The 19,043-nt window shown below is 38.2% G+C and overlaps 1 protein-coding gene across 1 annotated transcript in view; it reads right to left on the bottom strand.

Annotated features, from left to right (window-relative positions):
* GRID1 (glutamate ionotropic receptor delta type subunit 1) overlaps positions 1-19,043 on the bottom strand; it is a gene marked incomplete at both ends in the record, with an annotated part of 544,988 nt that overhangs the window by 435,743 nt on the left and 90,202 nt on the right. The gene's annotated exons all lie outside the window — the stretch shown is intronic.

Genomic DNA, 19,043 nt, shown 5'->3' with positions numbered 1-19,043 from the left:
CTAAAGATTGGAGATTTCTGCGATTCACCAGGCCACTACTATATATACGGCATAGTATCTCATTGCAAAATAATACTTCTTATACCCTATAATAGCTTTCTCTTGTTGGGATTTCATAGACACCTGCTTTAGAAGAGGACATCATAAAATGCTCCTTGACGCTTCCACTGCTCCGGAGCTATTTTGTAGATTATTAGGCGATCCTTGCTGCACTCACTCACCCAAAGAGATGTGCTTCATCACTTTCACTTTTTTTAATCTTTTTTCCACTTTGTCATTTCTTTTCAGTTTTGTTCAGTAGGGCTGTCATTGTAGAGGTATGAAAATGAAGAAAGCAGTTACTGAGTTAGCCAGAAGGGTAAACGTGTGTGAAGTGTGCATGGCAAAATTCTGTGAAGTGTTCTGCAAATCTTTCAGGAATGAACAGTAATTCAGAAAGGGTCCGAGGCTTCAGACATGGTGTGATATACCAAAGTTTTCCTAAGGTGCTTTTCAACACATTCTCTAACAGATGGGGTCAGATGACCTTCCTTCCTTTAAACAAAAAGCTTTTCCAGGAGGAATGGATGTCAGTAAAGCCCGCTGCATATCTTTCTATACATTAGGTGACACTTCATTTCCAATATCCATTTGCAAGGAAAGAAAGACCAAATACTTGGTATGGCAGACCAAATAATCTAGCCACCGATTCAGAAACATATCCAAGTATAAAATTACATTTTCGCTTCAGGAAATATTTACTTTGTTTAATAAAGAAGTAAAAAGAATTAAGAAAAAGTCAGGATCATGGCACAACTTTGGCTTAGTTCAGTTAGATTGACTCTACCAGTTCTTGTAACCTGAATCCAAGTATAACATCCAATTCTTGTTTAATAAAAAAACTCATTTTAAATGAAAAAACAGTCCTTACTCTATTTAAATGTATTTCTCAACCCTAGCAGGTTACCTTTACTACAAAATCTGACTAACTATAACCAAATCACTTTGAGTTGATAATAACATAGGCCCCTGCAGTAAAAAAAAGGCAGAAAAGCAAGTGGAAATTGTAAATGCATAAAAAGCGCATTCTTACTTATCTGATTAGTCCTGCCAATCTTCATGTATTAAGGTTGTACGCTTACAGCATTATCCTATTTACAATCTTAAAACATACAGGGCTTTAAGACTAACCTCTCTAAATATCAGCGACAAGCAAAATTCTGTTCTGATAAGGAAGGATTATTGTCTTCCTGTTTAAGAAAGCAAGTGAAGGGGGAAAATGAAATCAATTAACACCACCTGTCTCTAGAAGTCACTGTGATTCCCCTTATTTTAATTTCTGTTGTTATTAAGGCCTTCATCTAAAGTGTATCAGCAGAATAAAAATATACTATGATACCATAACAGGTTTGTGCTATGATGACTGATGACTTGGTTTCATCACTTTTTAGTCACCAGACAAAGAAAGAGGGAGGAATGGGGGGAGATTGTATTGCAGTAATTAGCAGTCCAGTTTTATTAGTAAAGGACACATTTATTATGCAGTCTAAAATAGTATTCTATGCCACAAATCAAGAAAACATGCACACATGCAAAACAAGTGAGGAATTTCTCTGTAAATTTTTATATAAATATATGAAGTACAGTAATAAAGCAAAGCAAGGTAATTGTACTACTGATTTACCTATGCAGCATCTATGCTAAGGATGAATTCGGTTTATTAGGTATCTTCTCACAATGGAATAGCAACCAAGGGTTTTTTACATCACAGAATCTATTCTTTTAAATTATCAAGGTCACTCTTTAAACAGTTTTTCTCATTCCAGTTGTGCCTGTATCAGCCTTTAAAGCGTTCAAAGCAAGCAGTGATTTTATCCAGGAGTTCCTTAAATACTGTCAGATTCATCACCGTTCACCGTAAAACAGGCATTTGCCAAAGTGACTCAGCAACTGGCCACTGGCTGGCTAAAGAAAGCTGAGTCACTGCTTCTGATCTAACAGAAATGTCCTACATCAGATTCAGAATGTACATCAGTACGTTGTTTACCAACCTAAGAGGAAAATAAGTTATTGCTGTGAGTCACAGAGGGAAGGGAAAAACCACAGAAATGAAGATGAATGTTAGGAGCCCAGAACAACCGGAAACAATAAACAAAATTCTGACACACAGAGAAAGCAGGAATTGAGTGCCAGGAAAAGACAAATGCTGCTATAGATTCAGATGTCTTTCTCTGATAACAACCACAAAGATTACTGTTTGCTGCCTGCTAAATCACAAAGAAAAATCTTCTACTGTCCTGTATTATTAGATTGTATTGAACTGTGTAATTAGGCCACCACCAAATTAAGCAGAGTAAAAGTTCAAATTCACTTCATATAAATACAAATATGCTAAATTAAAGGTTTCGCTCACTGAAAATCAATAGTGATATATTCGTGTATCACTTTAACATCTAAGATGACATGTTTCCTTTCCATTAAAAAACTGCAGATTTGCCATGATTAAAGAATCAAACCAATAACGATGAGCCTTTCAGAGCCAGCAAGGAAGGAGCGGCTCTGCTCCGGTTCTGGCAGACAAACTCATCACTGACAAAATGAACTGAGGAAGGAGGGTGTTTCCAGCATATCAACCGAAAAGTATAATCAAGAAGAAGATTATAAGCATTCTTGTTCTGAATGATTCATGAAGCATAATTTCTGCTCTTGCCCGGGTAATTAGAAGGCTTTCAACTCTAGTTTAGATATCTGTTTCGGGGCATTTTTCATTCTCAAAACTATTAAGCTAATAGAGTTCATTCTTGCTTTCAAACATTGACATCAAGGCAAGAGGTGCCAAAGTGCAAAATATACTTTCATCAGTCTGTAAGGGACCAAGATTTAAAGTTCCCTGATATCATTCAAGGGGCAAGAAAAACCCAAATCACTGCAGAGTGAATTTCTGAGGAAGTGTCCTAAACTACACCTCCCTGGTCAGGAAGGAAAGATAAGGAAAAGGCAAACAGTGGGCAATTTCAAAGAATACTTCCAGGGCAAAACACATCACATCTACTCACAAGATTTTTTGACTCTGACCTTAATAATTAAGGAAAAATAATAAAGCAAACAAACCATGATCAAAACTTTACTGCTGACCGCTCAATTATACAACTGCTTGGAAATTCATTACAGCTCTCAGCACAGAAATCTGATCTGAGTGCCTATGCTGGCAGAATTCACAAACACTAGGCTTATACGACAGAGATCTGTTATTTTTGTGCCCTGTGATGGGCTAGTTTATTAATTTGCATCTTGCATTATGGGTTAATGAATGTATTACATAGGATAATGTACAAAAATTCTAATGAAAGATGATGAGGTTTCAGTCTAACATTCTTCTTCTCAGTGGAGCTTAGAAAAAACACAAACCTGATGACAAAAGGAGTGTCACAGATCTGTTGATGAAGCATGAAAAAGCTTCCTGAATGAACTAACTCAGTCTCTTGGGAGAGCGAGAAAATACTTCCTCATAAAACATCAGAAGGTCTGTCTTATTTTTAACTCTTCTCCAAGTTCTTTATTTTATTAAGTCTCTGTTGTTAGAAATTGTGTAATATTTTTTTCATAAGGTATACTAGTGGTTCCTTTCCAATTTCTAATATTTTTTAATTCTAAAAGTCTGGCCTTAAAAATTCCCCTCACTCATTGATGTTACAGTAAATATTTTATTACTAAGTAGCTCTAAAACATAATCTAAGCTCTCCACAAAGGTTCTAAATTTTGTAAAACATGCACTGCTTTATTTTGCACAGACCGTTCAGCAATTGTCAGAGCATAAGCCTTTTACCTGCTCTGGATTAAAAAATGACAGAAACATGAAATAGCCTATATCCTCATCAATCACTTCAGCCATCCAGTCACAGATCATTTTTTCCATCACTTCTATAGGGGTTTCAGACTCCAGAAAGAGTATCCATAACACCACCTAAGGGGAAGAAGAGCTGCTCATTCTCTAATCCTTTAAAATGATTGTTTACTGTGTTCTAAAGGAAGGTGGTCAGCAAATCCTGTTTCCTGGAGCCTTTAGCTAACTGAGATAGGGAGAAGGAGGTTGGAAAATTGTTTCAATGTTAAGTTATTCCAAGTCAGAGAGGCACTAAATGTCACATACCCTTAACTCCTGGCTGTAGAGCATTCCTCGATTAAAACCCTGTTCCTTGGACACTTGTCTATCTGTCTATTTGTGTGCGTCTGTGTCAGTGCGTGCATACAGCCTTCTGGCTAACCCACATTCAGGGATTACATTAAGATAGTATTATACTCACTCCAAACTTTTTTGGCTCCTTTTATGGCAGCAGAAGAAACAAAGAATTTTAGGCAACAAAGTATAATGATAAAGATTTAATGAAAGGTAGAAAAATCATCAACACATTTATTTGACAACGTTATTCTTGGCTTCTGCAAAATCACATCAGTGACAGGCATAGAGCAGGCTGCAACCTTACCTTAGAAGCAATTGAGATTACTTTTAAAGCAATAATAACAAATTTACTTTTCTGTTTCAAAACAATAAACGAGAGAAATATCGAACTTTCATTCTTCCCTACACTCTCCCGGAACTGCATTTCTAGACATTGACATGATATAGACATTGTACAATATTCATTTTCTATTTAACAGTACTAGAGCGATCTGGGCTGTTACAAAGCTGCAAAGCCTCAATGGTCTAAGGTAAGCTGTGTATTTTTACGACTGTCTTTCCCCCCGGCTCCTAGCATTTAACAGACAAGAAATTATTCTTGTGGCACTGTCCAGAGGCAAGGAAACACTGCCCCAAGTTTACAGAAGCAAAACTGCAGGGCACAGTAAGTAACCTGACCAACTTTACACATCCACGTATCTGTGGCAGAACTGGGAGATTTGGTTGAACGATCAAGCCCCTGAACTTAACCAAGTAACAAGACGACTTAGCCTACAAAAGCATGCTTTCTACAGAACAGGGTACATTTATACAATGGGCTATGCTTATACAACACACATTAGTGTAGTGGGTAGACCGTAAAACTGCCTTTACATTAGGCTAGACTAGGAATGTGAAACCAAGTTTTCATAAAGCTCAGTAGTCTTGGATGTAACCTACAGAGATAAGAGGCAGAGTAATCTGGACTGCACTGACATTCATTCTGCCATGAAAATGGTTATCAGCATCTAAGCCAGCTTGTTTAAGCCCAACTGACCAGATTCTGTTACAATCTCAAATACAGACGTATTTGGGAGTTAGCATTCCAGCCTGGGATGTGGGACACTGAGCTGCCACTTTCTGCTGTGCTTCACGCACCTTCCTGCACCTTAGGAAAGCCACAGTCTATCTTGTGTTTCAGTTCCCCAGCTTTAAAATAAGGATAGCACTTTTCTGCTAAGGATAGCACTTTTCTGCCTTAGAAGTTTGTTCTGAGGCGAACAATCATAAAAGATCATAAAAAAGCATTGTAGTCATTCCGCAGAAATACTAGCAGTCTTGTAGACTTCCTTTTCCAGAAATCTCTCCAACGCATTATTCTCATTGAAAGCCAGCTTACCACTGCACATTAAATTCTTAAATTTACAGTTATTAATCTCTTGTATTCTAAATGCAAATGTAGTCAATTAAACTGATGTTGGATCTCTCTTTGCAAATAAGCTCTCATTTATTTTTCATATAAGCAAACTTAAAATCCTTTCTCCCCTCAAGTTACTTATTTGTAGGTTCCAGTGGCATATGCTAATACTACTTAGTTACAAAGGGTAGCAAGCTGCAAAAATTGCCAGCAACACTCTATGCAAAAGAAACGCCAAAAAACCAAAATAAAATAAAATATAGCATGTATTATAGAAAAAACCTATAGGGTAGAAAAACTTTCCTATAATAACTATAATTCTAATTCTAATTCATAGGTGCACCGAAGTGATATCCTTGATAAATAACTAGGGGTACCTTAGCCTGTGACCTTCCTGAAGTAAGGTCTCACCATTTACTCATCCTCTCTGATGTGACAGAGTACCAGTTATGCTCTTTTTGCTTCCTATGAACTACAGGAGAACATGCCACCTTTCTTTTCAAAGACTTCATTGAATTACTGTCTAGAGACTCATTTCTCACCCCTAGTACTAACAGGCATGTCTACACTATTCCTTTCTGCTCAAAAAAAGTTATATCCTCCACTCATCTGCCTCTTCCGCTGTGTCAGTGCATTCATTACTCAGTACATTTCCAGCTTCTACGACAACAGGATGCTGATCCAGACAACTCCTGGAAAACAGACTGCCTCTTCTTTCCCTTACAATAAAGCCATCAAGGAAGACAAAGAGACAGATATTGGAAAATAAATCCTGAAGGACACCTCTGATAGTCACAGCCAGTGAAACATGTATGGGACACAACAGATAAATAAATAAATAGAAAAAAAATAATTCAGATACTCAGGACATCAGGCAAGAACCAAAGAATGTTCTTTTCAAATCTGTTCCCCTTGGACTTTACCAGGTTCCAATGGGATAAAAGTTTTAATATTACATTTAAAAAGCCTTTATGGTACATCCTTAGAAATTCTGTTCATTTAAGCATTTACTGACAAGCAAAGCACAAACAGAAAGAAGTTGACTCTGGTAGTTATAAATGAATCCAAGATTAATGACCGTATAAAAACTGTGAGGAGTGACAAGCCTTTCATTTGTTGCTTTGAGGTGAATATTTCACTTTCTGCAGCAAATCCTTACCTTTGGGATTATACATTTGCACAATAAATAAAGGATAATCTTCACCTAAAGGAAATGAGGAGATCCCTTTGTGCTGCATACTTTATAAATAATTTTTTATTGTTAATACAGTCTTTTTTCCCACTGAGCCATGAAGAAAAGTACAGTAATTATTGTCCTTTCTGAATTATTTTTCCTACTTTATAGATACGGACAACCTTTTGAACAAAAAGTGAAATCGCAGTCTAACCTAGTGGAAAGATCTTTGCATCCAGAAGACCCCAGTAACAGTTCTGCATGCTTGTTCTAGGCAAGCTTCAGACTCCTAGCTGTAATTATTTTTGAAGTTGATTAGCACCGCAGCCAAATAACCTGATCAGATTTGCGTGACTGAGTCAGTTCACATACACTATTAGTGTTCACTTTATATTGAACCTACATAACCCCTTTGGGGGTATTCCTGATATTCAGAGAAGACAAATAACATGATAGGACCATTTGAACGATGACCAAACAATACTGATATAAACAATGAACATCTGCAATTTGAACTTCTCGTTCTTCATAGAGACAGACCTATACTATTTATTAACTTGGGAGGAGGGGGGAGTAAACCACAACAAACCAACCAACCAAAATGCACTCCTGTCATAAAAAACTGTTGAGGAAGGCAGGAAAACCTGTTTTAAAGTGTGTGAGCAACCTGTGGTTCAAAACTCTTTCTGATCTGTGCTGAGAAATGTGCCCCTCATCCTCTAAAACTTGGAAATACTCAAAACTTAACTTGACAACTGGCACTGCTCTGAGGAAGGGGATTCACAAGAGGACTTCCAGAAGCTCCTTCAAGACTAAATTATCCTATGATTTCTCTTACTTCTTTTAAAATTAACTCTTCGCTAGGGTGTCTCCTCTTAAGCAAAACATTTCGATTTAAGTTCCTACTTTAAAATACAACCATTGGCCCTGTCACTCAAACTTTCTGTTTTTAAATCTCTATTTCCATTTCTTTTAAAATAACAAAGTGACCAGGGCTGAAGTGTTTCAAATTATCACTAGTCACTAATACAAGGAGAAAGCAATTTCTTAGGGCTAATTTAATGCACTTCTGAATCCTGTAATTTATTTTGATTCTGTGTTCTCTCTTCCTTTCCAGGCACTCTGCCAAAGAAGTTAAAGAGGGTTTTTCTGGCTAGATTTCCAATATTCTTCCCAGTTTGGTTTTTTTGAAGTCTACAGACAGAGGTGGATTCATGGCACAGAGCCAAGCTGCAGTCATTAGTAAGGATTAAGCCATGTGAAGCTGGTCTTGAACTAGAGAAAGTAAACACCTCTTACTGTGGCAAAGTATACCTTGAGAAGGAGGAGGTAGACATCTTTTTTTTCTAGTGTACATGCAGGGAGAAATATTTCCTAAGAAAGAAATGATTGTTTTTTTCAAGTGATCTTATATAGAGACCTCTTAAAGAGTTCAGGAAGAGATCTGAAGAGTTTTACTTTCATGGCTGCAACATGTACTAGACAAGTTGCAGAAGGATATAAATTGTAGGCAATTTTTAAAGAATTGGCAGAATGGGATCTCAGCCCATAAACAGGGGCATTGTGTAATAAAATAAATTACATCATTGCCATCCTCATCATCATATGTAGAGTAATAAGCAGTAGATTTAAATATGGATTTTATACTCCTCACTAGTCACATCTGTGGTAAATGGACCACCCTGACACTCCACTGACTGCTTTTTAATAACTCCTTTTTTGGTCAAGAACACAAACCAATGTGAAGTGGTGAAGTGTCATTGAACAGATAAAACAGGAGGAGAGCTTCAACCTCTTCTCCTCTCCTAACCCCCTCCCTCCCACCCTCCAAAAAAGTAATCAGGCTGACTAAAGACTAAAAACACTACTTCAGGTTTTCCTGAAGCAGCTGGCACCTTCACCGATGAAACAATCAGGCTCTGTCTTAACTCCCATCCACAAAAAAAAGAAGAGGCAGCTCCAGCTTGGTCCCTACGACACTATTGAGGGCACCTGGGCTCTGGAGCCAAGGTTGCATGTCCCCAGAGGGTCACTAACCGAGGATCCTTGGCTGGGGCATCAACAGCTGCCTGCCTACTCTGTTAGGTAGAAAGCAGGAACAGACAGATGCACAAATCCAGCAAGAGCACCACTCAAATCTTTTTTTCCCTTTCTAAGGTTGTCCTGGAGCACATAGATCTTATACAACTGAGCAACAATCCATAAAGGAACAGCAAGACTAAAGACTATATTCACTTCCTGATGGCTATCACAGGTCTGCCAGCAGAGAAGGAATGTAAACCTCCATGCAAAAAGACACATGCTTCAAATCCTGAGCATCAAGATGACTTCTGATATTGTCTATAATTGCATGGCTTTTGCTCTGTCTTCTGGCTATAAAAACCATTTGGAGACAGTCACTGTCTATCGCACAAAAATACTATCCTAGGAAATTCAATTACACACCATTACCCATTGGAAAATATACAGGTGCTCCATTTAACCGCCACATGATACCAGGTTACAGAAAAACTGTGATCAGATTTTTTAAAAATTGGGTTCAAGTCATCCTTCCCAATACTGGATAAAGAAGGCTGGATTGGGTTGGGGTTTTTTTTGTTTGTTTGGGTTTTTTGTTGTTGTTTTGTTTGGTTTTTTTTAAAGCCCGAAAGTATTTCAACACTAATTATCCGACCTCGGTTGTCACAGTATCAGATGCTGGGTACTAAGCTCTCTGAAAACTCTGCTGCTCAGTGTACTGAGTGTACCGTTGCATCCCTGTGTACTGAAAATAAGAGACTGAATTTACAATTAGAACATATCTAAGAAGGTGGACTGTAACCTGCCTAAATCTCCTGATCCAACAAAGGCTACTCCTATTATAACCTTGCTGAAGAAAACAGAAGAGATAAATGAGAAAGATAGCGCTCTTGAGTTCATATTTAGCTCAGAACATACCAAAAAGCAGTGAGGTGGTATACGTTATTTTTTCTAGAGGTGAAGATTTCTACTGATTTTAGGCCAGTGTTCTTCATAGGGTAAAAAACTTAATTTTTTAAATTAAGCAGAAAATGTTCCTGATGATATCTGCAGTTTTTTATTTTTGAGGTTGCCTGATCCATCCCATGTAACTTGTTTTAATACTACTGCATTCTCTACATATCATGTAGTAATGAATTCAAACATATGAAAAACTCGGTCCAGAAAGGAAAATATAGCATAAGGAAGAAGAGCTGTTAGAATAACAGAACTTCTTATGATCATTCTCTAAATGAACAAGATACATGAGAAAGACTTTTTTTGCTCTGACTGATCCTGAAAAGATATTTTAACACTTTTTTTTTTGAGGGGGAGTAGGAGGTAAAAGGACAGTTCAGTGATGTCTCCTTTTTAAGGGCATAAGTGGTAACATAGCATTCTTAAAGACTTAACCATCTAAAAACCATCTAAAACAATAGTTAACCGCAAGTTGCTATTAAAAAAGAATGATCACTTTAAGAAGTGAACTGTCAGTAGCATCCTGTATTTGTCAAATGCTGTTCTTTCAGTCCTTGATATTGATTAGTATTCCACTTGAACGAGGAGATAATGAAGTAGATTATTTTTTTCTGCAGTGCACCTGACACAATCAGAAAAGCTGACACAGAGTATTTTCCTACTTTCCAATTTGTCTGCCCCCCCTATTTTCTTTTCTTTGGAGGCCACAGGGGAGAACGGATGGGAAATAAATTAAGACATTCTAGAAAATAACTGAGAACAGTAATGAGGTGCATTTAAATTCTACACAAGAAACGGGAGGAATGAATGGTATAAAGCAAAAATCAGATGTTGCACCCTGTGCTAGCTATGAAAATATGGAGTTAAAGGTAGTTAAATCATTTTCTAAGGTTTGTTATTCAGTATAAATGCTAATAAAGACAGATGTTTCACCAAAATAACATCTCTCTCACTTTAGAGCTATTTTTCTCCTGACTACATACATACACGCATGTGTCACCCTGCATGTTCACGTATTGAAGATGCCAGAATAAGTATATAAGTAATTGTGATTGTTAATTTATTCACAGAACAAAAAGCAGACAACAACCATATGGATTTCTTCAGCTGGAAAGCACCTGGAGCTGGATGGCAAGGAGAACTCTTGGTGAGATGCAGGACCACACAGCCTCTAAGAGGCTCAGACTGTGAATCCTTCTTTTATGTTACTATTTATGTAGTTGCTGTCCAGCCAAGTGCTATTACATGGCCATGCACTCCTGGCTTCCCGAAACGGCTTGCCAAAAAACAGCCAGCTGCAGAGTGAAACAACCTGCTTTGGCACCTGTAACAAGAGCCCCCCATATTTCGATCCCCACTCTCCCATGCATCAGGGCAATCTGAGCGAGGGTGGTACAGCAGGACCCTTGCAGGGACACAGGTACACTCAGAGAAACAAACGAAAAAAAAGATGATGATACTGGTGTGTAGCATATAAAATGGGAATATCTCATATAGATACTGCCAAGGATCAAAACACACCCTAGTCAGCAAAACACCCAGGGAAACGTTTCATTTAGTTGTATCTCGGCCTTACTGATTTCAGCTGAACTCTGGGCTTTGCTGACCTAAGGCCTGTAGCAGAGGGGAAATTTGTTTGAAAATGACTGTAGCTAATTAACTGCCAAACAGAAACAGGACAGGAGTCCTTGGGAAAGAGAGAGGAATCCCTGCTTCCCAGCACACATTTAGGGAGACATACACGTAAACACAAAGGCAGAAACATATTTGCATTTTTTTTCTTGATCGTTTTACATGTCTCTTGATGAACTTGCAGAGCCAGTAGAATCCTATGCTAGCACCAGAGCCCAGCATTTTTAATATGTCTGAATAACTAATTGCTAAAAACTAATTGCCTTGGGCATAGTTTATGAGACAACCCTCCCATCACAGACCTTCTTTTGCTGTATTAGCATGACTACCTGGTAGGTGCACTCTATTTTTAAATTTACTACCATCTCTGCAGTTCTAGGGACTACCCAATGCTCTCATCCGCTTGGGATGCTTTTTTTGAAACAGCTTGAGTTTAAAATAGAGGAGACAATCTTTTCTCTGAATTCCTTTGACCACTTAAAAGCGGTCTGCTGGCACTATTAGAAGGGACGTTTGATCTGTAATGTGCCATACCAGCTATTCAAATCTGCATGCAATACCCATGTTTACCAATATTTGAAGAAGTGCACTCTTCAGACATGGAAGTAACCCATGATAACAGAAGTTCGCCCCGAAAGAGGATGCTTTATGGTACTAGGCAATCACTGAGAAGAAAATCTGCATGTCAAGGTTTAGGATAAAACCAGCTCTCAAGCCTGAAGTGAAGTGCACCGCGTTAGTATTAGCATGGCCCGGTCCTGATTCTTTTCTTCCCACAGTAGTCCCACCGATGCAGAGTTTACTAGATCAGTAATAGTGCAAGGAACTGGACAGCTTTTTTCAGGCAAGGCCTGCAGGGCTTGAGAAAGATCGTGGGCATTTTCCCTTCTGGAGGCCTTTCCAAGACTCATCCAGTTTCACATCATATATAACAAATATGAGGAAGAAGTAAAGAATATCCAATCTGACCAGGGTTTTTGTCATTTCCAGGAACTGTGCATAATGCCTTTCCCCAGCGTCTCCTCACCACTCACAGCCTTTCTCCTGGGCTTCTTAGACCTTCATCTTTGGAGAAGTTGAAATTTAGAGGATTTTTTTAGGTTTGGGATTTTTTTTTTTTAAGTGAAATGCCAAATTTACTGTTGTTGAGAACTGACATAATCCCTTTTATCAGGAGATTGAGCATAATTAACAATATTAGCTGATGAGACACTGTGTTCTGAACACAGACTCCTTCCCCCCCCCCCCCCCCCAAAAACTCTGTTTTCAAGTTGTTTTTTTTTTTTTAATTTTTACAAGATATTTTTTCAAAATCACTTGCCAAGTCCCAAGGACGGGGTAAAAGCATAAATGGTTTTCTATTTACATGACAGTCCAAATAAATTTCAGCATACTGGAGATACTTAGCTACAAATAACAAATTCCAGCAAAACTTCTTTTCTTTTGCTATCTTCAAACAATGCCCAATTGTCTTCTCCAAACTAATTTATCATCCTTTTTTTCAGTTTTGCCATCAGTTCCTTCACTAGCTTTACCTACAGTAGCAACCGCATAGTCTTCAAGGTCCTTTCCAACCTAAACCTTTCTATGATTCTAAGCGAGATATACATTACCAAGTCTTGAACAGCCATTGTTTGCTCCAAAGAGTCACATCTAAATGACATCCTTTTCAGGCTATTTTACTTGTTAATTGTCTTACAAAATTGCACTTGCATTTTTATTTCTTACAAAAAACATTCATATTGTGAAGTATTACATTAATTACACATCAGGCTGTGTTGAATTAGTCATGTTACCTGGCACCACGTTTGTGTTGTGTTATAATGTTTCAAAAGCAATCGTGCTGTGATAAGCTGTACTCTAAAAGAAAATGACACTTCTTAGAAATGTGAAATAATTTTTAATAAAATGTATTTTCTTAGAAATCAGAGTGCATGTTCTAGATTAACAGTCAGGCACATTAGAAAGCTCACAGGAAAAGCATGGAAAATAAAAGGGAAAGGATTTGAAATATTACTTTTTTTTTATTCATTCTGTAAGCTAAAAGAATATTTCATGGGGTTCATACTTTGCATTTTAAATGCCCACTAAAACATTACATTATGGATATAGTGTTACTTTTCCAAAATAGGCTGTTACGATATAGCTTAAAAAAAGAAGGGCTTTAAATTCTTCTGAACTGACAGTCATGTCTTGGACTTAATAGAAGGGTCACATATAGGCCAGGCAAAAATCTTTACCATAGTCCCCTTACCATGACACTGCCTTTGGTGTGTCATTGAAAGGTCCAAATGCGAGACTGTCATGAAGAAATATCCATAGGTCTTCAGCCTTTCATACATTAATAAGATAGGATAAGAAACCTGTGCCCTATATTCCAAGTACTTTGGGAATTTTGTTCTTTGGGGGGAAAACCTTCATCAACTACAAGACAGAGAGAGGCGTGCAGGGATCAGCCAGTAGCCTGGTGACCACAGCATTCAAATCCTATCTGCATATTAGCTCTGTTCTGACCAATTTAGAACACCAGGATCACCTATCCCAGCACGCGCCCTGCCCATATGATGCCAAGCCTTTGTGTAACTGTTCAATGCCAAACAGTTAAATATTCAAACAGAAACAGCCGGACTTCAAATCCTGCGTTCAGTAAAACAGCAAACAAACTAGCCCTAGGTTCCTTCAATGGTTCGACACAACTAGCAGGCTACCCATTTGTCTGAAATCAGAATTGGTCTCCTTCTCAAGAAATTCTGTTACAGGCCTGGGTATCTATTCCTGATGATACCATTTCAACAAACTGGTATTTTCTGATCAAAAGCAATTCTTTTACTCATGTTTTTAAGGGGCTACAAAAACACTTCAGCTGCTTGAGCATAAGACATACAGGACTTGAACAGCTTCTGTTTCCCTTCTTCCCAGCAAAGTGTGAACTGCTGTACAAAGCCACTTCTTTTGCTTCTTCAGAAAAATAAGAGCAACAAGAATTTCTTACAAAAGAATAAAGCATCTTTGGAAACAGAATCAAATATTAGTATTTAACAGTATTTGACAGTCAAACAGACCTCTTTGCAACCTAACGTTAGTGCTAATGGTCATGAATGATTTGTTTTCATAGTAGTAAATACTTAAAATTCGAGTTTATCCAGATATTGTTTTCTTTCCTAATTTGGCTTGGGCCACTGCCACCCTTAAAGGCAGGCATACAAACTGCCATAAAGGACACCGATGCATTGTTATCATTATTACTAAAAATCTACTGATCTTCTAAACCTAAGCTATTAAAAAGTAGAATGCTACCAGTGTTTCGCTGATTTAACCCAGCAGCCTGTCAAATAGATCAGATCCCAGAATCGTGTGAAAAATTCTCATCCCTTCACTTTTGGCAAAAGGATTTGGAAATGGGAGTTTAGGTGGTACTGCCTGCACTAAGTTTCACAACTTCTCTATTTCTCTTGAGGTGTTCTGGAGCTTGAAAGGAAAGCTTGAAACAGTGGCGTTCTTCCTCGACAGTCACCCTCATCTGAAGAAACACAAAGTAGTAGACTACATTTAAATTACCAAGACATTTGTCGTCACCCACAGCATACAGTTTTCAAATCAGATATTCTGTTGTACCAAGAGTGAGCCAAGCCTTCCTATTAGAATGAAGATCTCTCCCCCCAGGGACACAGCCATTAGAGTGTGTCAAACTTGTCCCTTCACCAAGAGGAACCCAGAGCCCTGTGATCAGCACCCATATTCCTCAGACTGTGCAAGAGGAGCTTGAGTATCCACAAATGCAAATTACAAAAGCTATGGAGCTTGTAGAGACTACGGGTATGAACTAAATCTACAGAGCATCTCAGCTAGGCCACGTGGAAAAAAAGGTCAGGAATGATCCCTTTTAACTCAACAAATCAGTGATCACAACAGCGCTTGGGAAGTAGGAAACCTGAGTTCAGCAGTCCAATTCAAACCAAGCAGAGGAGCTAGCATTTGCCCACAAGATTCCCATCCTCCGAGACAACGCACTGTGCATGAACAGTGACAGAAATTTGGACTGAGAGGAACTTTGCATACAAAAACTTCATTCCTTCCATGGAGTGAGAAACTACTTCAGTACAGGTCATGAGAATCTTTGTTATCTAAATATTTTATTCACTTCCTATATTTGGTACTCAAAATGGTGGCAAAGAAGTTTTCTTCAACTTTAAATCAATGTTTTAGACAAAGCTTTTATGTTCTGTGAACACCTTTACCAGCCTCTAGACCACTGCATCTGACAATCTTGTGCACCAGGCACAATCATGTCTAATTTGCTAATTGACATCAATTTAACATTGCTAAAAGAAAGAGAAAACTTACTAAGGGACTTGATAATATTTAATTTGCAAAGAATAAACTTGATTCATTTTGAGGAGTATTTCATAGCCAGGTTTTTTATGCTAGGGATTGTTGGGGTTTTTTTTCTTTTGGGGGGAGGGAGGAAGGGAAAAGAGCAAAAGAGCTACAAGAATAAAAAGCATCTTCATGACCATAAGTATATCAACTAATCCCATGAAATAATAATATTTGGGGAGTTCTAACTGGAAAATAATTGTGATATTTGTTCACTGACGATACAATCGCTGAGTTTAAGAATGAAATATGCCAAAGGAGAGTTATGTTATGCTGTTTCCTTAAAAACAAAATTAATAGTAACAAAAATTGCCAAGAAAAAGAAAATTCTTTTTGCTCTTCATAGAAACAAGCATGATATGTAAATTCATTAATTGGAGAATTCATTTCACATGGGTTAGCTCTACAGGACATTCCTGTCTGAAATAACAAATGTTCAAGTACCTAATTACAAATGTTGCTATAAAGTACTTTGTGCAACTATTTTAGTCATTATGCTAAATAACACCAGTAATCATTATACTTTAAATATGCTGAAGTGTTGCAAGTGTTCAGATTTGGTATCCTTGCATTTTTATTCTGCATGTGGAATATAATGCTAATAAATATTTAACTTAGTAAATCACATTGTTACAATTTTTTTCCTCCCACTGACCTATTCATCTCCAGTTCCAGATTCATTTCAAGTCGTACTTATTCCACATCAAGCTTCCAACAATATCATTATACTGACAGTGCCTATCAATTATTTCTTTTTAGAGCTGTTAATTTTTATATTGTAAACACCATCAATAATCAGATGGAAAAAAAAAATTAAAACCCTGATAACCATTATCACTCCATTCTGTTTTCTTCTCTCCATGACAATGGCTACACAGACAATAAATTCAGAACAAAGTATAAGCAACATCTGAAGTGAAGCAGAACTGCCACCTCTGCAACACATTCTAAATTTCTATAGTTGCTTCATCCTTCCCCACCCTTGGGATTTCTCATTTCTGTGCTGCATGCCTTTTCAGCTTCTAGCTATGGTTATTAACAAAACTGTAACAAAAACAACAAAAGCAAATGTACAGTCATTTGTAAAAATAGTAATGAGTAAATCAATTACTGATTAACAACCATATTTCATACAGCTTATGTGGCATACCCCCACAGGGCAGCTGACTGGGGAACAAACTGCTCTATGGCCATGAACCCCTGTATACACTGTTTTACCATATACGCAGACATTTCATGCTTTGAAATACAATTTCCATTTCTGAGGGAAACTGCAAAGGATAATACAGAGGTGTTGCTTTCTCACTATAAAACAGACCGGGGAGAGGACTAAGTGCTGTGACAGCAAGTGGAATACCAGTCGCAGAGCAAGTGCAACCCAATCACTGCCAGAACACCAAGACTGACACGTCACTGTGTTGAGGTCAAGGAAGGTCTGCACATTCCTCTTTTGCATAATATCTTGGAACAGTTGTCTGTATGAAAACAAAGAAAGAAAGAAATGAGAACTCAGGTCTGATGGGACAAGAACAGTAAGAGAATTCCAGTCAGAATACAGGAAGATAGCTGTAGGAGATGAGCTGCACTACAACAGCAGCAAAATTTGAGTACAGCACACTGTGACCATCTGATGTGATACACTACTTCAAAATTGGGGGAAAATAAAGGAAAAGTTGTTTGGAGTGTTTTCTGAACAGCTAAGACAAAGTAAGAAGCACAACAGTTTGAGAAATAAGATCCCGAATTTTGAAGCCGATGCTTGGATTGTTCTGCTACACGCTCAGGGTTCCCCTTGGGCATTGCTTCATCTTGCTGTTTCATTCAAATAAAGTCACAAAATAACACCTTCCTCTTGACTTTAGTAAAAGCTGCTTCCCATTAGGGTCTTACGAAATTCTGGAGCATGGGGAGGGCCAGCCTGTTTGAGACTCAGATAAAACCAAATACTCCTTGAAAATGCGGATTCAGAACAGGAAAAAACAGCCAGACAGTGTTCCCTCAATACTGTTTCTTCCAGACGAGAATTACTATGGCACTTGGTTCCTGTCTGTAGCTATTAAAGTGATATTACTTTTGTATAAATGCATACAAAACACACTTATCTTAAAAAAAATCCTAGAAGCCCTTATAATCAGCAATTCCATTTTCCAGATCCTTCTTAGCTATAGGAGCCTGTCTGCCAAACAGTTAGCTTTAAAAGAAAACGAACCAATTTTACAAAATTTTCAAGTTATCTATTTTACTTCTAAGACTTATCACAAATAATTTGCTTAGCGCTACATCATAGAATCATAGAATTGTTTAGGTTGGAAAAGACCTTTAAGATCATCAAGTCCAACCATCAACCTAACACTGCCAAAACCACCACTAAGACATGTCCCAAAGCACCACATCTACATCTCTTAAATACCTCCAGGGTATTTAACAACAACAACTTCTTCAACTTCAACAACTTCTCTGGGCAGCCTGTTCCAATCTCTTACTTGGGAGAAGACACCGATCCCCACCTCACTACAACCTCCTTTCGGGTTGTTGTAGCGAGCAATAAGGTCTCCCCGTCAGCCTCCTTTTCGCCAGACTAAGCAACCCCATTTCCCTCAGCTGCTCCTCATGAGAATTGTGCTCCAGACCCATCACCAGCTTCACTGCCCTTCTCTGGACATGCTCCAGCACCTCAATGTCTTTCTTGTAGTGAGGGGCCCAAAACTGAACACAGTATTTGAGGTGGGGCCTCACCAGTGCCGAGTGAAGTGGAACAATCACTTTCCCAGTCCTGCTGGCCACGCTATTTCTAATACCAGCCAGGATGCTACTGGCCTTCTTGGCCACCTGGGCACACTGCTGGCTTGTACTCAACCAGCTGTCAACCAACACCCCCAGGTCCTTTTCTGCCGGGCAGCGTTCCACCCACTCTTCCCCAAGCCTGTAGCGCTGCATTATCTCACCTTATTTGTTTGTGCATGCATTTAAAGGAATCCATTGCAGTTTTTGTTTTACTTAACTTGTTTCACTTACCTTTAAAAGAAGTTGGACTCACTTAAGCAATAATAATCTTGGCTATCAAAACCAAGGAAAAATAAGAGCAATCACCTCCAGATACTTACTTTGCTGTCCAGGTGGCCTATCTGCCATGTAGTCTTTGATGAATCTACTACCACGGGGAATTTTAGGCAGCCCTTTAATATGGTGTTTGCATGTCAGAGACTATTTAAAACATGTAAAAGCGGCAATGGTGTCAGCTTGTTACTTTTTGTTTTGATATGCAGCGCTCGGTCTCACTGACTAAGGTGATAAAACTATCAAACGTTGTCACAATTTGACTGAAATTT

Source organism: Vanellus vanellus (assembly GCF_965231255.1).
Source record: "Vanellus vanellus genome assembly, chromosome: 7".
NCBI lineage: Eukaryota > Metazoa > Chordata > Aves > Charadriiformes > Charadriidae > Vanellus > Vanellus vanellus.
This window is presented reverse-complemented; position numbering and strand designations above follow the sequence as displayed.